Source organism: Bufo bufo, chromosome 6, assembly GCF_905171765.1.
Source record: "Bufo bufo chromosome 6, aBufBuf1.1, whole genome shotgun sequence".
NCBI lineage: Eukaryota > Metazoa > Chordata > Amphibia > Anura > Bufonidae > Bufo > Bufo bufo.
In genome coordinates this window covers 57,321,751-57,340,101 of record NC_053394.1, presented here as the reverse complement: position 1 = coordinate 57,340,101, position 18,351 = coordinate 57,321,751, and the positions used below count along the sequence as shown (strand labels likewise).

General features: G+C 44.8%; 1 protein-coding gene and 1 pseudogene across 1 annotated transcript in view; both read right to left on the bottom strand.

The window, feature by feature from the left end:
* ADGRA1 (adhesion G protein-coupled receptor A1) overlaps positions 1 to 18,351 on the bottom strand; it is a 926,644-nt gene that overhangs the window by 893,926 nt on the left and 14,367 nt on the right. The window lies entirely within an intron of this gene.
* LOC121004221 lies at positions 9,763 to 10,866 on the bottom strand (annotated as a pseudogene).

The following is an 18,351-nucleotide window of genomic DNA, read 5'->3' as shown; positions in this document are numbered from 1 at the left end:
AGGCTATTGGGAAGAAGTCCAGCCTGCCTGTAGAACATGAGCCATAGTTAGATCAGAAGATTCACCCCAAGAGAAGAATTTGCCTCCTGGGAGAAACCTGCAGTTCCCACAAGCCAAGCAGAGCCAGTGTTTGCAGCTAAGTAAGCTGAAGGGCAGAAGGACCATTAATCTAAAGCAAGGATAAATACGGGAGGAAGATTGTTTACCAAGGATAAAAGCCAGTATTAGGGCACCCGGGCCTTGGGATAGAACCAGACAGGAGTTCTAAGGAACAGTGTACAGTATTTCTGAGGAGAAGGTACAACCTGCTCTGTGTGTGTTGTGGTTACCCTCTGAGTATCTTGCAAGGAACACTATACCTGCCATTGATGTGAAAGCCTGCTTGTGATGAGAACCTGCTATATGGAACTGTATTGACCACCAACTGTACAAAGTTAAACTGTTGCTAGTAAAAGAAAAGTTTGGTTCACCATAACACCGTGTTCCTCATTTACTACAACTATAAATCGGTGTGCCACCGTTACAGGCACTGGCGTCACGTTTCTTAAAGGGACCTTGCCCCAGGCACATAAAACACCTGCAACATCCAGGGCACCTCATCCACCATCAGGCCTGGTCCCTAAATACAGAGTGTGCCCCAGAGGACTCCTGTGCCAGCCTCTCCTTCACTGCTGTACGCCTGCCCAGGGTTTTCCTACAGAACTGTGAGTAACCCTCGCTTGCCATTAACCGTGACCTCACAATCGCAATACCCTGCATCAGCATATTGAGCTGTAGACCTGTATTACTTATAATCTTTATCTTTCATTATGGTTTTCTAATATGTCCATAAAAATACTTGCTGTCCATGATTTTGGGATAAGTTGTTGGCAACTTCTGGTTGGCAACCCAGTGACATGAAAAACTATGACACAACATTTGGCAAATAAACTCATTTAGGAAAGCTTTCATCACTTTTAGAAATGCTTTCTTCGTAACGGCTTTCCCATTTTCTGATAGCTGCGAGAGATAACATTATGAGATTTCAACGTCTGATACATCGCCACCCCCCTGGCACAGCCGACCAGACCACATTAGAGAAAAGCAGGATTTTGTGGTCCAGAGAGATTGGAAGGATGAATTCTGCAAAGAAAATATTCCAATAAAGACTGGAGGGGGGAACTCATTCTAATCAATTGAAGATTTAGGCCTGAACATTGTAATACAAGTGCAAAATATCCTGATTAAAGTCTTCTACAAACTATAGGCTGACAATGCTACTGCCGAGGTGATAATTCATATGAAGTAATTGAAAATATCTTGAGCCTGTCTAATCTGATTTTCTGCTTTACAAAATGAGCTGAGATGACGAAAATTCATAAGGGTCTTAAATTTGCAGACGAATAAGAGACAAAGAGACGGAGAATTCAGAGGACTTACAGATTGCATGATACTTGAACAGCGGTAATTATCAGTGATGGCTCAGGACAGAGAGATGGCGCAAAGTGAACACACAGGGCCAGATTTATCTTTAGCTCAAGTCAAAAAAATGGAGTGAAAAAGTTGCACATTTTTGCGCAATCGCTAAAACTGCGCAAAGATTTGTGACTTTTATTGGTTCTGCGTTATGCTCGCCAGTTTTTTTAAAGTGCCCGTGTTTACCTATGTAAATGAATCTCTAGACAGATTTACTATTGCGCTAATTTAAAAAGTCGCAAAAAATTTGCAAAAAAATTGCGCAATTTCACATCAGTGAGGACCATGCTTATCTTATGCGACTTTTTAATAGAACATGCGACTTTTTCGCAAACACGTGCGACTTTTGTAAAGCCGCTTACTGAAGGATAAACTGCTACCGTCAAACCAGATTTATCACAGTATTAGGCCTCATGCACACGACCGTTGTTGTGTTCCGTTCCGCAAAATGGGGTTCCGTTGTTCCGTGATCCGTTTCCGTTTTTGTTTCCGTGTGTCTTCCTTTATTTTTGGAGGATCACCAGACATGAAGGAAAGTAAAAAAAAGTCTAAGTCAAGTTTGCCATGCAAATGATAGGAAAAAAACGGACGGCGATGCGCGGACGCGGATGACAATCTTGTGTGCCTCCGCGTTTTTTCACGGTCCCATTGACTTGAATGGGTCCGCGAACCGTTTTCCGTGAAAAAAATAGGACAGGTTATATTTTTTTGACGGACTGGAACCACGGATCACGGACGCGGATGACAAACGGTGCATTAGCCGAGTTTTCAACGAACCCATTGAAAGTCAATGGGTCCGCAGAAAATCACGAAAAACGGAACAACGGACACGGAATAAAACAACGGTCGTGTGCATGAGGCCTTAAAGGACCATTAATAAATCTGACTTAGGCCTCATGCACATGACCGTATATGTTTTGCGGTCTGCAAATTGCGGATCCGCAAAAAAAAACGGATGACTTTCCGTATGGCATCCATTTTTTTTGCAGATTCGTTTTTTTTTGCGGATCCATTGTAATAATGCCTATCCTTGTCCGCAAACTAGAAAAAAATAGGACATGCACTATTTTTTGGCGGAGCAACGGAACGGACATACTGATGCGGACAGCACACGGTGTGCTGTCCGCGTTTTTTGCGGACCCATTGAAATGAATGGGTCCACATCCTATCCGCAAAAAAAACGGAACGGACACGGAAACAAAATACGGTCGTGTGCATGAGGCCTTAGCCAAAAGTGACTTTGGACATACTGTATGTATAAGTGGAGTAAGATGTAAGTGTAATGATAAATCTGGCGCACAGTGTTTTCACAATGAAAAAGGTCCCCCCTACTGCTGGGCTGGTCCTGGAGCTCCCAGTCCATGGTTGAAGGGCAGACCCAGAGAAGACACCTGACCATGAGGCCTATTAAGGCATACTGTATGGACCTCATACAGGGAAGGGTTCCCCGCAGAAAAATTGGCTCCAGCGATGAAGAACTCAACACAACCACAAATGATGTGGTTCTCCATGAATTTAATTGGGTGCCATGTACGTGGCCCTTCACACAAGCAGATAACTGGTCACAAATGAAGGAGTGCAGCTCATGGGAATAGATTAAATGACTAAACAATTAGCGATAAGACTCTTTTTTCTTTGACCATTTTTAATGTACTTTAATTCATGAAATTGCACATTTCTATTAGAAAAATAGCTCTAAAGTGGCCCATTTTGAGCCTTAGCGACGCTCCTCTGTCTTCTGTTTACATAACTGTGGAGACTGACTGCTATGTAAACAGAAGACAGAGGAACATGGCTAAGGCTCAAAAGGGGCCACTTTACAGCAATTTTTCTGATAGAAATGTACAATTTCAGTAATTCAAATATATTACAAAAATGGTCAGTATCACTGCCCCTAAACATTACAAAAAAAAGATCGACAGTTACACTTTCATTCATAATTTATTAACCCCTTGAAAAATAGATTTGCACATTACAACCTGTTTTGGGTATATACACACACGGAATAGCCACATACATACACTCAATAGACTGTAGTCCCTCACTTCTTCTTCCGTAGAGATCATTTTTCAGCATTCACTGCATTATCATCACAGGTGGGATTACAATGACAAGTATCACCTATATATAGAAAACACAGGACGTTCCATACGGAGCACTCCCCATGCTCAGAAAGCCGAGGAGAGCTAATGGAAGCCGAAAGGCACAGAGCTCTCACGGCAGTGCTTCTGCTCCTTTTTTTTTTTTTTTCAAAGGTTCAGGTACCCTTTAAATATAACCCAGACATACAAGGGCTCCTCATAGATAATAAATCCATAATCATCTCCATGTAAAGGCTAATAAATAATTGAAGCTTCAAGTATGGAGCCAGCGGTGTAATGGCCAAGGGCCATTATAGTGATGGAAGTGTTATTTGTTTGTTTCTTATCACAAGGAAATAAAGTACCTTCTTCATTAGAATTGCGCTTCTGCAGTCTGATTTGGCTGTACACCAACTTAATTAAAATCACTTTCAATAATCTGCTATACAGAACTTTATGTCAGTGCTGTCACCATCAATAAAATAATCTTATCTCAGTTACTTCTTGTAAGGATATGCATTTGTTTGAGATTGTTTAGATTAGATTTTAACGAGAATTACAGTTGCAAGAAAAAGTATGTGAACCCTTTGGAATGATATGGATTTTTGCACAAATTGTTCATAAAATGTGATCTGATCTTCATCTAAGTCACAACAATAGACAATCACAGTCTGCTTAAACTAATAACACACAAAGAATTAAATGTTACCATGTTTTTATTGAACACACCATGTAAACATTCACAGTGCAGGTGGAAAAAGTATGTGAACCCTTGGATTTAATAACTGGTTGAACCTCCTTTGGCAGCAATAATTTCAACTAAACGTTTCCTGTAGTTGCAGATCAGACATGCACAAGGTTCAGGAGTAATTCTTGACCATTCCTCTTTACCGAACTGTTTCAGTTCAGCAATATTCTTGGGATGTCTGGTGTGAATCGCTTTCTTGAGGTCATGCCACAGCATCTCAAATGGGTTAAGGAAGGGCAGGACTCTGGGCCACTCCAGAAGGTGTATTTTCTTCTGTTTAAGCCATTCTGTTGTTGATTTACTTCTGTGCTTTGGGTCGTTGTCCTGTTGCAACACCCATCTTCTGTTGAGCTCCAGCTGGTGGACAGATGGCCTTAAGTTCTCCTGCAAAATGTCTTAGCAAACTTGGGTATTCATTTTTCCTTTGATGACAGCAATCCGTCCAGGGCTTGACGCAGCAAAGCAGCCCCAAACCATGATGCCCCCACCACCACACTTCACAATTGGGATGAGGTTTTGATGTTAGTGTGCTGTGCCTCTTTTTTTCCACACATAGTGTTGCGTGTTTCTTCCAAACAACTCAACTTTGGTTTCATCTGTCCACAGAATATTTTGCCAGTACTGCTGTGGAACATCCAGGTGCTCTTGTGCAAACAATGCAAACAAATGTGCAGCAATGTTTTTTTTGGACAGCAGTGGCTACCTCTGTGGTATCCTCCCATGAAATCCATTCTTGTTTAGTCTTTTATGTATCGTAGATTCGCTAACAGGGATGTTAGCATATGCCAGAGACTTTTGTAAGTCTTTAGCTGACACTCTAGGATTCTTCTTCACCTCATTGAGCAATCTGCGCTGTGCTCTTGCAGTCATCTTTACAGGACGGCCACTCCTAGGGAGAGTAGCAGCAGTGCTGAACTTTCTCCAATTGTAGACAATTTGTCTTACTGTGGACTGATGAACAGCAAGGCTTTTGGAGATACTTTTATAACCCTTTCCAGCTTTATGCAAGTCAACAATTCTTAATCGTAGGTCTTCTGAGAGCTCTTTTATGCGAGGTATCATTCACATCAGACAATGCTTCTTGTGAAAAGCAAACCCAGAACTGGTGTGTGTTTTTTATAGGGCAGGGCAGCTGTAACCAACACCTCCAATCTCATCTCATTGATTGGACTCCAGTTGGCTGACACCTCACTCCAATTAGCTCTTGGAGATGTCATTAGTCTAGGGGTTCACATACTTTTTCCACCTGCACTGTGAATGTTTACATGGTGTGTTCAATAAAAACATGGTAACATTGAATTCTTTGTGTGTTATTAGTTTAAGCAGACTGTGATTGTCTATTGTTGTCACTTAGATGAAGATCAGATCACATTTTATGACAAATTTGTGCAGAAATCCATATCATTCCAAAGGGTTCACATACTTTTTCTTGCAACTGTAACCTTTTATGGCGCTTTTACATTTTGGTCGATATTTGCAGGTTCATCATGTAAAGATTATGGGCCTCCATGCTATAGGTCATGCAGGGGTAGCAGTTAGACCTGCTCATGGCAGGATGCCATGGACATTGTCGCATTGGGGACTGTGAGAAATATACTGTGATATAAATGCACACTCTCCAAATGTGTTTGTTGTACACAGCACCCAGGTTATTCTGCCAGTCCTATTATTCCTTAAGCTGTAGTGACAGCACATGGCTGGTATAGGATAAATCAAAGCAAAAGCAAGTTTCAGAAGTAGACACAGGAGTGCCAAAGACTGAAGGGGGGCTGTCTTGCTGCTGGTGGGAACAAAACCACTAATATTTCTGAGTTAAGCTATCTAGCAACTTGAGGTGATTGGTTGTAGACATGGTACAACACCTCAGAGCATAGATAGGGCCACAAAGCAGCTAATCATAATAGAGGAGTTGAGGCATGAGCTGATGGGTATAAATAAGCCCACCAGCCCAAGCATCCTGGAAGAATCAAGGTCTGTATAACAGTCAGACCTGCGACCAATACCAGCCAGCCTGTCACCTGTAGGCAACCCTGTGTGACAGATGGAGTGTAATACTTTGAGTTAAGAGGAAGGACATACCACAATGGATTAAGAATGTGCAGATTATGAGGTATTGTGCTAGGGAGAAGAGAACTCAGCATCTACTCATTGGCCCTGGTTTATCAAGACATGCATGTGTTGATATTGCAGTTGCTTGTTATGGCACCCCCTAGTGTTCTTTTGATTCCTTCTCAGAATGCCCACCTAATGGGGGGAGATATATAATAACCCACATATGCTGTAAAACTGGTGTAAACACCATTTTTGTCCGTTTCCAAAAAGGGAGCTTAGTGTGCAATATGGGCAAGGCCATTTGCCTCTGCAGATTTTTCATCACTTACCCCTTTCTGGCGTAAATGACTGAAATCTACATCAACTATGAGCTGGCATAGATTTAATTCTTGTGTACAGATTAGTGAAGGATGATCTTAATTTACGTCGAGATGTGAGCTTCATCATAAATTAGGCACATCCTTCAGCAGCGCAGGGAATATCGAGACCGGCCCAGTGTGCCTAGTGGCGCTATTAGTGCACTCATTCTTATTGACCAGTCTACACAGTAGCACAAATCACTGCCAAGAGGATTCAAGTGAAAGAACTGAGCTACTGAGCATGTGTGACTACTAGAGATGAGCCAATTTTTCAAAAATTCGATTCGGCCGGTTTGCCAAATTTTTTGGTTAAAAATTAGCTATGATCTGAATTTTTTTGCGGCAAATAGCGTTAAAAACTGCTATTTCCTGGCTGTAGAGAGTGCTGTAGAACACTGTGCCTTGCAGTAACTTGCATAGGGAGTCTGCTGTGGTAGTGAAATAATACTGTGAGTCATTATGACATGCAGATGACAGGCGTCGCTCTTAGAATCACTGTACACTTCACTTATTTGGGCAGTAACGGGGCCAAAACTGACCAAATAACTCAAGTGTGAACTCAGCCTTACAGGTCCATGTTAGGGCCAAGAAGAAGCGCACTCCTTTTACACCGTCGTCAGCTGATTCCACATAGATGTCTACAGAACCTGTTCTATTAAACGCTTATACAAGTAGAGCCCACCGACAGAGTGGAGAGGGTGTCAGCAGTAAGTTTGTGTTGACGTCACTGATTATTTTGCCCTTCCTCTGATCCGTCAGAACAATAACCCCAAAAACATGGATCCTGTCTGTTGAGCATCCGCCTTCACTCGGTCAGCATTTGGTCAGTAATCCATAAGTATTGCTAATGCCAAAAAATCAGGAGTGGGTCCAAAACAGAGATGACACATGAATGGAATATTTGCATGTCTTCTGTGTTTTGTAGCCACTCCTGCTTTTGGCTACCAAATCACAAGCCAATACTTTATTTTTTTAGAACGGGGGAGAAAACAAAGCGTTGACATTAACACACATAAAATACAACACAGAAGGGGTAAAAACCACAAGATTTAAAAGACAAACTGGAAAAAAAGTGCTTCATCAACAAGAATGGATTAACGACCGGTGTCTGGGTGACCACGATGGTAATGCATATTGATCATGAAATGTATGGGGTTATGGCTGATAACTGGAGGACAGTCCAGCACACAAGCCGACTCCAGCTCATTCCTACAGTGCAGGCTACACAATCATAGCTGGAAAGTAACTGGTCAGTACAGGCAACACCCGAAAATCTTCATAAATAAGCATTAGTATGTGCAGGCAGTGGCGTAGCTATAGGGGTCGCAGCGGTCGCAATTGCGACCGGGCCCCTAAGTCAGGGGGGCCCACGGGGCCCCCTCAAGCCAGGAGAACGTGGCCCGCAGCTGATAAATGAGTGTGAAATCAGATTCACAGTTGAGGTCGGAAGACGAAAGAGAAAGCTGTGTGCAGCGGTGCTGGCTGCCAGTGACTGTGCGAGTGACTCACTGTCTGATCTGACTGACTCTGTCTCCTCTCCTGGCTGAGAGCTCCCCTCCTCCTATCCTGAGCCTGCGACGAGTGTGACTGCGCCGCTGCCTGACTCCTGTCTGCTGAGGTGAGAGTGGCTGGACGGACCATCCGACCGGACCGGGGTCCTGGTGGTCCGGTCCAGACCAGTCTAAGTGTCTGTGACTGTCCCTACTCCCTCCCTGAGTGAGTCCGGGGGCCCTAACCCGCCTGGTGGGAGCGCCGGTGGCGGTGACATAGATAGTGATAACTTAAGCCCAGCAGCCCCAGACCAGACCAGTCAATACCCGTCCCCCTCCTTTAGGAAACAAATATCAGTCAGTACTACTACTCTCATCAGATGTGACTGCATGCAGCACAGCAGCAGGCCAGAAGCGATCGATCAGCCAGGATTAATGTGCACAACCTGGGTTGAAGGCCCCCCTTACCCTGGCCTGGCCTTAGGCAAGTGACAAACTGCCCCCCCCCCCCTCCTCAATCTTAGGCAAGTGACAAACCCAGCTCTGCTACATCTACAATGAGCAACTACAACAAATGTAATGCCAAACTGCAGTTCCATGGGTCCAGTGGAAGCTATCCAAGGCATCACATAGAGGAACTGCAGTTTGGCATTACATTTGTTGTAGTTGCTCATTGTAGATGTAGCAGAGCTGAGTTTGTCACTTGCCTAATAATGAGGGGGGCAGTTTGTCACTTGCCTAAGGGAGGCCTCCCACTGTGCACATTAATCCTGGCTGATCGATCGCTGCTGCTCTCACATCTGATGAAAGATTTCCTACGGGGGTATTGACTGGCATTAGGGACGGGCTGGTGGATGAGGGCAGCCACTCAGTCCTGCCTATGGATCACCCAGTTTGCACTTAGCTATGCCAGGGGGTCCCTGATGTATTAACTGACCAATAACATGGAGATCCCAGTGCCAGCTGCCTTGCTGGTGGACGATTGGCATATACTTCTGCTGTGGCCCACAGCAGAAGTATATGCCAATGCCCTTATATGACAGACTAAGGGTACTTTTACACTTGCGGCAGGACGGATCCGGCAGGCTGTTCAGCCTGTCGGATCCGTCCTGCCGCTATTTCGCTGGACCGCTGCTCTGTCCTCATTGACTATAATGGGGATGGGGGCGGAGCTCCGGCGCAGCACGGCACTGCGCGGTGAGAGGTCACCAGACTAAAAAGTCGGACTTGCAGTACTTTTCGGCCGCCAGCCTTTCACCGCACACTGCCACGCCGCACCGGAGCTCTGTCCCCGTTCCCATTATAGTCAAACAGCCTGTCGGATCCGTCCTGCCGCAAGTGTGAAACTACTTGCAAGCGTGAAACTGCTCATGGCGGTGGGAGATCTAGGATGGGTGTTTGGGTGGGAGCTCTGGAAGGGGTGGTGGGAGGCCCAATAGATATGTAGGGGCTGGGGGGGGCCCATAATTTTTTTTTGCTATGGGGCCCATGCATTTCTAGCTACGCCCCTGTGTGCAGGTCTCACAGTCGCTATAACAGAACGGTATAACATGTAGTAAGCACTGCAGGGATCATGTCTAAGACATGTAAGACGTCCAGGGGGTCCCCAAACATAGTAGACAAGGTCCGAGATGAGAGTTGCCATGTGTTGAATACTGGATGTTATTGATGGCCAGCTCCGTGATAAATCCCAGGACTCAGATTAGGTAGTCCTTACTGAGGAACTTCACTTTTCTTTCACAATGTGCTGATGCCACAGATGCCGTCACCTTGACGAGCTGGGTTGCTGATAAGTGGATTCTAAAGAAATGAGAGTAAAGACATTTGAATAAATTGTCCACTTCCTCCAATGTGACCTCGTCCTTTGATTTATGAATATCATTCCATAAAGTCTTGAAGTCCTCTGTATGGCCGGCATAAGAAATTTCCATGCGAGGTTCAATGGGCACAGAGAAAACAAGCTCTGTGGCCGACACTGATCCAGACACGTCATACCCGGTCCACATCGCTGCTAGCCATGTAAAATCATTTGAACTGTTCACCAGCTTACCGAAACAAAAGTCAAAGTTTCTTTGAAACCACATCCCTACGATAGCCGTGAGCGCCTCAGAGCCGTTATACAGGAAGAGCGGGAGGCATGTAAATGTCTCTAGTAACACCTCCAATAGATCGTCCTCTGTGTACGTCCCACAGAACCAACCTGTCCACACAATCCGGTCCTCTGTGCTTGCCTCGGTGAGTGGAGGCTTGGATGAAATCTGTATGAGCACAGCCAGTGGATCTCTGTCCTTTCCTTTGAGTCCAGGTAAACAGGAAAATTTGGCTATTAGGTTCAGCTCTGAGCCCACTTCAATGGCAAGACCCTTCTTCTTCTCGGCAGCTATGTTGGCAGACAGGTGCTTGGAATACTTTTTCAGTCTGGTGTATTAGAAATTATACATCGGTGTCACGCTGTACAGAGTCCATTGTTTTTGAAGGAGCAAAGCAGACTGTGCCGGATCAAGAGTTTCCTCCAAGGGGGTGCACTGCGGGATTTTTCTTTTAGACAAGCTTCTCGATGCAGACCGTCGACGTGCAGAGGTCAAGCTTCCGAGAGGTTACCTCAAGCTGTGAAAATGGCTGTTCCTTCGTGCCGATGACCTACCTCTCGGGGTTAACACCCCATTGGTATGTGTTTGCATATCCTTGCGATAGATGATGTTCCCGTTCACTGACTGTAAACAGAGATCTTGACAGACAAATGTATCAAACTCTGCCACCATCTTTCTAGGCGCCACATCTCCAGTCCTCTGACCAGCCAGATTTACCAACATCTGTTCCAGGATATGAAACAGTGGAATGACGTTGTTCATCCCGTAGTCCTGGCGACTGACAAATAACGTGGCCTCCTCAAAGGGCCTGAGCAAACGGCAGGTGTCACGCATGAGCTGCCACTGGCTGACATTGAAGTTACACAGGGGACTACTCCTGTCCGCTTGGATCATCAAGAAATAATTTATGGCCTTTCTCTGTTCGTATAGTCGGTCCAACATATGGAGGGTGGAATTCCAACGGGTGGAAACGTCGCATATCAGCCTATGTTGGGGGATGCCGTTCTGCCCCTGAAGCTCAAGGAGGGTGTGCTTTGCAGAGTACGAGTGTCTGAAGTGCATGCAAAGTTTCCTGGCCATTTTTAGGATGTCTTGCAGATGGGTGGAAGACTTTAGGATTGGAACTGCTTGACAACCAGATTAACCATGTGTGCGATGCAGGGCGCATGTCTCAGCCCTCCTTCACACAGCGCCGACACCATGTTCTTTCCGTTGTCGGTCACCATGGTTCCGATTTTGAGTTGTCGTGGAGAAAGCCAGGATTTGATTTATTGATGAAGGACATGGAGCTGTTTCTCCCCTGTGTGACTCCGTTCACCCAGGCAAACGAGGTGTAGAACAGCGTGACACCGCCGTACCCTGCACATGTGGTATGCTGGAGAAGTACTATGAATTGTCCCTGCAGTGTAGGTTGAGGACACGGTGGAGGATGAAGAGGTAGAGGCGGACATTGTCGCAGGACCAACGGCGTGAGAACGTGAAGGCGGAAGGGGCGTCACCTGGCCAAGTTGCTGGTGTGGCTGGGCAGGAACCACATTTACCCAATGGACCGTAAAGGACATATATTGTCCTTGACCATAGTTATAGCTACAGATCAATTTTCCCAAAAAAGTCTGTATCGCAAACAAATTTCACCACTGAATGGCTAATCAACGTAATTCGATTCATACAGAAGAAAGTCTACAATCACCCATCAATTTTCGTCATAAATGCTGTTTCACAAAAAAAATTCACCAATGAATGGCTAATCGATGTAATTCGGTTCATACAGAAGAAAGTCTACAATCACCCATCAATTTTCCGGTATTCTTTTTCCTATTAATACACCCCAAAAAAATGTATATAGCAATCACAATTCTCCACAGAACGACTAATAGGACCTACGTATCTATCCTATTAATACACCCTGTAAATGGCTATAGTACAATGGAACTTGACCGCTGAACGGCAATTTTTTTTTTTTGCCACTAATGCACACCAAAAAGGGCTGTAATTTTCTCACTTCAACACACAACGGCTTATAAGACCTTTTTCTTTTTCCCCACTAATACACGCCAAAAAGGGCTTTAGAACTTATAACTGCACCGCTGAACGGCAAATATATATTTCTTTTGCGACTAATACACAACAAAAAGGGCTGTAATTTTCTCACTTCACCACACAACGGCTAATAAGCCCTTTTTTTCCCACTAATACAAGCCAAAAAATGCTTTAGAACATTTAACTGCACCGCACAAGGGCAAGTAAGACATAGAAATATTTCCTTCTAATAAACCGTGTTAATGGCTGTATCAAACAGCACTTGCACCCCAATAACAAGAACGGTTTGCTGGAATTACAGAGCTGTATAATGGCAATTTGGATTCCCAGTCAGTGCAGCAAGGTGTAATAGGATTGTTCCTATTACCCAGGCTGTCACCTCCCCTACTGAACCCTGTTCTACATAAATTCTGTGGAATGGTTCCACCCTATCCTTTCCCTACACCTTGAATAATCTTTCCCTGAACTTGTAAATATTTTTTTTTTAGCACAATTAAGTCTTTCCTAGCACTGTCCCTAGCGCCTGCTGACGTCTCTCTCTGCACTAAGTACACTGGAAAATGGCAGAATCCAAGATGGCTGAGGCTATTTATAGGGCTGTGACATCTCATGGCTGGCTGTTGACTGGCTGAATGCATGGCATTATGGGTGATCCAGCCTTCCCAGAGTTCTTTGCTGCATGCCCTCACATGTGCAGCAGCTATTTTAGGAAAACATGCGATTCGTTACCACGAAGCATGTGGAAATTCGGATTCGGTGCAAAATCAAATTTTTCCTGAAATTCGGATCGAATTCCACTTCGTCAACTTCGATTCGTTCATCTCTAGTAACCAACAGCACATGAGGTGAACGCTCAGGGGATAAATGAAAGGAACACTAGGGGGCACCATAACAAGTATGTAACAGCAATATCTAGACACATTCTCACTTGTTTAACCTCTTGGGGACACAGGGCAGACCTGTACGCCCTTTCCCGGTCCCGGCGGGCGGTGATCGGAAAAGAGTGTCTGCTGTAATCATTCAGCAGGCACATGTGACAATGCCAAGGGGGGTCCTGTGACCCCCCCCCCCCCCCCCCCCGTATCGGCGATCGCTACAAACCGCAGGTCAATTCAGACCTGCGGTTTGCAGCGTTTACAGGTCATTCCAGCGGGGATAGGCGCTGCCATCGGGTCCCCGTGCTGCTGTATTGGGGACCCGATGGCATGGAAGGCAGCGCGATGCCTTCCTTAGGCAACGGGGCTGCCTTCCGGTGAAGAGCCTGGGAGATCCAGCCCCTGGATCTCACAGGCAGGAAGCTGTATGAGTAATACACACTATATTACTCATACAGCCAATGCATTCCAATACAGAAGTATTGGGATGCATTGTAAAGGGGATCAGACCCCCAAAAGTTGAAGTCCCAAAGTGGGACAAAAAAATAAAGTGAAAAAAAAGTAGACATATTAGGTATTACCGCGTCCGTATCGATCGGCTCAATTTTACCACTCAATTTTACCAGTGTCATGAAGTACAATATGTGACGAGAAAACTGTCTCAGAATGGCCTGGATAAGTAAAAGCGTTTTAAAGTTATCACCACATAAAGTGACACATGTCAGATTTGCAAAAAATGGTCTGGTCCTCGAGGTTAAATCGAGCCCGGTCCTCAAGGGGTTAAAAAATGTTGACTGTGAAACTGAAGACTTTTAAACTATTAGAAAACTGAATCATTTTTCATGGCACAAGGAATAGGCCATTCTACCTCTTCGCCATGTAACATACATAATACAAAATTTTGCAGAAAAGCAGATGTCAACCCCAGACATAATAAAGACCCTTTATAATCAAACTTGCTGCTTAATCCTGCGACCACTCGGTATCTAGTGCTCCCCTCTCCATATAACAATGTCCCTCTTTATGTTCGCTATTGACCGTTTCCTGATCTATAAATGCTTGAACAATTATATTCCATATGGTAAAAAGCTCCTTTCTCCATGGAATAATAAACTGGAGTGAAAACAGACCGATCGTCGGAGAGGAAATTCTTACGACATGTCATTTTTTTTTTTTCGAGCAGCAAATGAATAAAATAGTGAGTGGTACAGATTTAGGAGCAGACTCTGGCAAAGACATGTTCTCTCACCACGAAAAAATGCCCTCATAACGACGTTTCCAGGACCGTGTGAACCAAATTTGAATTACTAATTAGCATCGTTGTTGTTTTTTTACCACCTGCTGGTGGATACATTTTGTATAACGCTTAGTTAAGTTAATAAACTATAATATTTTGATGATGTTTTGTGGTTAACTAAGCAGATGCAATTCGTAGCAAATAAACGCAGAAGCAGCTTATAATGAAAACATGAAAACAATGGTAATAAACTTGAGAATGCAGGGGAATAATAGGAAAAAAATGAGTGCAATATGTGAGAGTGAAACTCTGCATTGGGTAAGTTATACGTAATACTGTATGTTAGGGTAGTACATGAACAAAAAATTTCAAATATAACCTTACTATCAGAATGCCTTTCTTTGGCTAAAAGAATGTCCAGGAAAAGCCATTTGTGGGCCACTGATGGAAGAAGTATGAAACACCTAGACATAAATTGAAATAAAAAATCTCATTGACTTCTACTAATGTTGAGCATGTGTAAGGAGAGGGAGGAGGAAGTAGGATGCCTTTTTCCTATCCAGGATAGACCATCTCTGCAAAAGGATCAAATTATACATGTCAATGCAAGTCTATGGAGAGGGGAGGAGTGAACAGGAGCTGAGGAGACAGGCACAGACAAAGAGAGACTGCACAGCTACATAGGTTATAGCTCAGCACAAGTGCTTCACAAAAATACAGGTCAGTACTTCTCTCATCCTGGGGCTGATTCTGAGTGCATAAGAGAAGGTTAGGAAGAAGATTGTCTTCTATTTTCTGTGTGTGCAGTGGATGGCAGCTTGTCTCCACCCACCATGTATGAGAGAACTGCAAACCAGATATTCAGCAAGCAAGGAGAAAAATGCTAAAAAATGCCAGATACAGTTGATATAATGGCCAGAAATAGTGTTATTCCACATGCACACACACAATGTACTGTTAATTAATGCAAAGTTTGTTGAAAGCTCAGTGCTGCTTTTTAAAGGGGTTCTCCAGGCCTTTAATATTTTTAACCTATTCTCACGATAGGTCATCAATATCAGATCGACGGAGGTCCGACACCTGGCACCCCCTCCCATCAGCTGTATGAAGAGACGACGAGCGTAGTGAGCACATGCCGTCTCCCTTCTCTCTTCCTGCTCGCTGCTGCTTTGCCATACACAGCAGCGGTGAACAGGAAGAGAGAAGGGAGACGCATGTGCACACCGCACGAGCAGTCTCTTTATACAGCTAATCGGTGGGGGTGCCGGGTGTCGGACCCCCGCTGAACTGATATTGATGACCTATCCTGAGAATAGGTCATCAGTATTAAAAGCCCGGGGAACTCCTTCAAGCTTTGTTGTAAAATTGCAGGAGGACGCCCATGAGTGAGAATTCCCAATGTGCTAGGGGGTCGACAATTGTGAATATTGCCTTGAAATCAGTGAAAAGAAAAGGTTAAGGTTCAGGGTTAACTCTCCCCAGTGGCGTCGCCAGGGGGGGGGCCAGAGGGGGCCACGGCCCCCCCTACATCATGATGTGCCCCCCCCCACTAAAATGCCCCCCCCCTTCAAGTGAAGTGAGCGGCCAGCGTCTTCACACAGCGTCCGGCTGCAGAAAGCAGAGCAGAGTGAGGAGGGGAGAGGGGGCGGGGCATGCACGGCAGTTCCCGATAGGCTCCGCCCACCTTCCAGGCAGGAAAGGCAGTGAGTGCAGAGCCAGTAGCCGGAGCAAGAATGAAGATGAAGAACTTTAGCCCAGACTCCAGGCAGTGATTCAAGCGACCCAGAGTGAGTGACAGTCCCTGAGTGCAGAGTCCCACCCTGTGTAATTAGGTGAGAGGAGGGGAGAGGCGGCCATTATATTAATAACAAAGAGGGGGACATTATATTAATAATAAATAGGGGGCCAATACATTAGTATTAATATAATGTCCCCCTCTTTATTATTAATATAATGGCCCCCTCTTTGTTATTAATATAATGGCCCCCTCTTTATTATTAATATAATGGCCCCCTCTTTATTATTAATATAATGGCCCCCTCTTTGTTATTAATATAATGGCCCCCTCTTTGTTATTAATATAATGGACCCCTCTTTATTATTAATATAATGGCCCCCTCTTTGTTATTAATATAATGGCCCCCTCTTTATTATTAATGTAATGTCCCCCTCTTTATTATTAATATAATGGCCCCCTCTTTGTTATTAATATAATGGCCCCCTCTTTGTTATTAATATAATGGACCCCTCTTTATTATTAATGTAATGGCCCCCTCTTTAATAACAAAGAGGGGGCCATTATATTAATAATAAAGAGGGGGACATTATATTAATAATAAAGAGGGGCTATTGTATTATTAACAAAGAGGGGGCCATTATATTAATAATAAAGAGGGGGACATTATATTAATAATAAAGAGGGGGACATTATATTAATAATAAAGCGGGGACATTATATTAATAATAAAGCGGGGACATTATATTAATAACAAAGAGGGGGCTATTGTATTATTAACAAAGAGGGGGACATTATAATATACAGGGGAAATAATATTATGAGGAATGGGGGACTATCTGTCTGGCTCTAGCACAGTATTGGGGGGCAGCAGGATGACAGTGTTGAGACACCAGGAAGGAGAGGATGAGAGTAAAGTGAGGAACCTAAAAAAAAATCTGTGAAACACTGCAGAGACGAGAAGCGGCTGAAAGAAAGTATCATGGCGGTCTTATCTCTGAATGAAGACGTCGAGGAGAGTCTACATCACAGGAGACGTCACTGGATGTAACAGGTATGGGGCGGTATTATACTGTAATAATAATGTCCATGCACATATCTGTTTCACAGTAGGGTTGGGGGAGGAGATTGAGAATATGGCCCACACTGCCGCATTCGGCCCCAGACTTCAGGTCACACTGTGTGCGTTCTGAATTCTGGGGGCTTACACCCATCTACTACATTATCTGTACTCAGAGTTATCACTGTGTTATCTGTGGTGTTACATAGGACTGCAGGTGATCTACTACAGTATCTGTTAAAAGGGGCGCGCCTGGGGTAGGGGGGGCGCAATATTTGGCTTGCCCCGGGTGCTGGCAACCCACGCTACGCCACTGGGGGAGGGAGAGGCGTGTCCCTTCCCCTTCCTCTGATAGGCTGCAGGCACTAGGCCGGCAGCCTATCAGAGGCCGGCGCAGGCGGCGCGATGACGTCATCGCGCTGCCTGAGCCTTACAGCGCGGGACACAGAAAGAGTCTGCATCGCATCGCTGACACTGAGGTAAGTATAAGTGTTTTTTTTTTGTTTGTTTTTTTTACAATAGTGTTACTGGCACATTATGGGGGCTTATTACAATGGGGGGGGACTTAATACTGGCACATGATGGGGGGACTTAAAACTGGCACATGATGATGGGGGGGACTTAATACTGCCACATGATGATGGGGGGGACTTAATACTGGCACATGATGATGGGGGGGACTTAATACTGGCACATGATGATGGGGACTTAATACTGGCACATGATGGGGGGGACTTAATACTGGCACATGATGATGGGGGGACTTAATACTGGCACATGATGATGGGGGGGACTTAATACTGGCACATGATGATGGGGGGGACTTAATACTGGCACATGATGGGGGGGACTTAATACTGGCACATGATGATGGGGGGGACTTAATACTGGCACATGATGGGGGGGACTTAATACTGGCACATGATTGGGGGCTTAATACTGGCACGATGGGGGGCTTAATATTGGCACATGATGGGGGGGCTTAATACTGGAACATGGGGGGGCTTAATACTGGCACATGATGGGGGGGCTTAATACTGGCACGTAATGGGGGGGCTTATTACTGGCACGTAATGGGGGGGCTTATTACTAACACGTAATGGGGGCTTATTACTGGCACATTGGGGGG